Source organism: Neomonachus schauinslandi, chromosome 4 (assembly GCF_002201575.2).
Source record: "Neomonachus schauinslandi chromosome 4, ASM220157v2, whole genome shotgun sequence".
In the NCBI taxonomy this organism is placed as follows: Eukaryota; Metazoa; Chordata; class Mammalia; order Carnivora; family Phocidae; genus Neomonachus; species Neomonachus schauinslandi.
Window position 1 is genome coordinate 23557528 of NC_058406.1, and position 2761 is coordinate 23560288.

The window sequence follows — 2761 nt, forward strand, 5'->3', positions numbered from 1 at the left end:
CCTCCCCGCCCTGGGCCCCAGGCGCCGGCGCGGGAGAAGCCCCGGGTAAGCCCCCGCCCCGCCTGCGGCCGTCTAGGCCGCGGGTTGCGGCGATCCGCGACGCCCCTCCAGCGATACCCCAGGCCGGAGGCAGCTCGCGCAGCCAGGGTCTCCGGGGCCCGGGGTGGGGGGTGGGGGGTGGGGGGGCCTGAAACATTTGCCCCACCCTCCCCCGTGTGCATTGCAAGTTGCATATCCCTGTGCATTCAGGTGCCACTCCTGTGCGCTGAACTTTGCATATGCTTATGCACACAGGTGCCCTATGTGTGCCCTGCAATGTCGCCTGGCTGTGTGCATGCAATTGCTACACACATACACAGTGTGTTAACATGTGCTCAGGTCTGGAATGTATGTTGGCTCTTCCTATGGGTAGAGATGCTATATGTGTTCAAGCTTACAAGCGCCACATACGTGCTGAATGCTCTGGGTCACTTGTATGTAGGAGCCACATATGTACACTGCAGTGTGGTATGCTTGGTGCATACTCTAGTGTAAACTGCAATGTTGCATGTCCCTAGGCACGGGGATGCTACACGTGTGCAGTGTGTTACATGTTTTCCTGAGTGCCTGTCTATTCCCACAAGTGCCTTTTCCTGTGCCAGGGGCGCCCCCATGTTGCATCTGTTTGCGTAGAAGCAGACGGAATGTACGGACCTGCCCCCTCCCCAGCCTGGCACTGTGCAGTTGGGTGGGGCCAGAGCCCACATGGTGAAGGTGGTTCCCAGGGAGATGCCTATGGCTCAGGGCCCTGGTCCGGTGGTTTTGTGGCCTGGGACATATTGCCACCAGGAAGGTGGGCCGACCAGGGACGCACCACTTCGGCGAAAGACAAGTAGGTTAATCAGATGGCTCTGGTCAGAGGAGGAGCCAGCAGGGGGCAGCTTTGCAGTGAGGGTTGGGATGATTTCAGGAACCCTACTTTTTGAAGGTTCCCTGGCCAGGAGAGGGCTAAGCCTGGGAAGCAAGGAAGCTCCAGTCCACCCAATCCCAACCCCACCTCTCCACTGAAGCCCCTTGAGTTGTGTCACCCTGGAGACCAGGGCAGGACGAGAAGACTCCACGTCTCCCTGGGGGCAGTACCAGGAAGAGGCAGAGAGAAAGCCCCCTGTTCACTCCCTCTGTCTCTCTCTCCCCCCCCTCCAGCAGTCTCCGTGACATTTGTTGTGAGTGATTGTGAGAGATTATCGACTTTAATGGAAGGAGGTAATAAGGGGCAATGAAGGAATCCCACCTGTCACCTTAAGGGAATTTATGAGGCTGTATGAGACAGGGAGGAGGGCTGCCACCTTTCCTTTCCCAGCGGGAGCCCAAGGAGGCCTGTGCCTTAAGCCTGGCACTGGCAGGCAGGGCTCCTGGGTTCTTGCTGGGCACTCTCAAACATACCCAGGTCTCTGGGTTTGGAGGCTCAGCCGCTACTGTGAAAGCCAAGGCAGGCCTTGCCATCTACAGTGGGAGATCCCAGGCCTTCTTACTTGGGCATTGCGAAGGGCAGTGGGGGGTGCTGGAGTTCGGCCTTAATGAGGTGGGCAAAGGTGGGGAGAGTGGTCAGGATATGAGGTACGCACAAGAATGTAAGGACAGGTCCTCAGAAGCTTCCAGGACCCTGTACTCCAGAGCTCCAGCCCCTTCCACTCCCACAGGGAGCCTGCCTCCCTCTTTATGAATATTCATTGAATTAGCATACTAGAGACCCAGAGCCCAGAGAAACCCAGGCAGGTCTCTTGCAGATGTAATGCAGCTGGATCCCTGAGGCCCTCCCTCTCCCCCTAGGATCCAGCTGGGTGCAGGGGTAACGGGAGGGGCTGGCTCTGGAGAGACAGCAGCCTTTTGTCTGTTTCTGTGTTCCTTGGTAGCCCTCTGACTTCTCAAACCCATTCTTTCAGCCACAAAAATGTATGCCCTGGGAAAGACAGGTGGTCAGACAGAGTGAGGGACTGACAGAGATGGTACCCCCATACCTGGGGGTTCACGGGGCAGGGTGGCGAGGTCAGCAAGGCAGCAAGGGCTGCGGGAGCTGGGTAGAGAGAACAGACCTCCCAGGGCTTGTGCAGCAGCAGGCTAGATTAGGGCCAACCTCTGAAAGGCTCTCCCGAAGGTGCCTCCCCGCATCAGGGCTTCCCCACCTCCTTTCCCAGGAGCCCCTGCCCTTCCAGACTCACTCTGGTGATAATGCCGCCCGGGAGGACTTGGAGTAATTACAGATCGTTTCCATATTCAAATCCAGCTGGTTGAAGAGAAATTACTTCTCTGACAGCCCAGGCGGGGGTGGGAAGAACAAGTCTAAGCCCCAGGAGGGGCCTCTAGGGAGCCTAGGGCAGAGACTGGGCAAGGGAAGGGGCCCCAGTCAGAGCCTGAGCACGGAGGGTTTAGGCAGAAGAAAGGGATACCTCCCGCCCACCCCTCCGCTGAAACACAAAGACTGGGCAAAGGACAATGACTCCCAGCCCTTTAGCCCCATTTGGGGCTCCCTCTAGAACCTCTGACGGGAGGTGGGGGACCCATCCCCCAAGGGCAACTAGAAGTCAGGCTCTCTACCATGCTCTCACGTTGCCTCCTGAGGTGATCTTGAGAAAATCCCTCCAGCTTTCAGAGCCTCTGTTTCCTTATCTGTGAAATGGTATAAATGATCTCACCCGGCCTCCAGTGACATAAGGGATATGGAGCAGCAAGAGCTGTGCTCCTGAAAGACGCATGTTTAAATCATTGTTTTAGTACCAGTTAA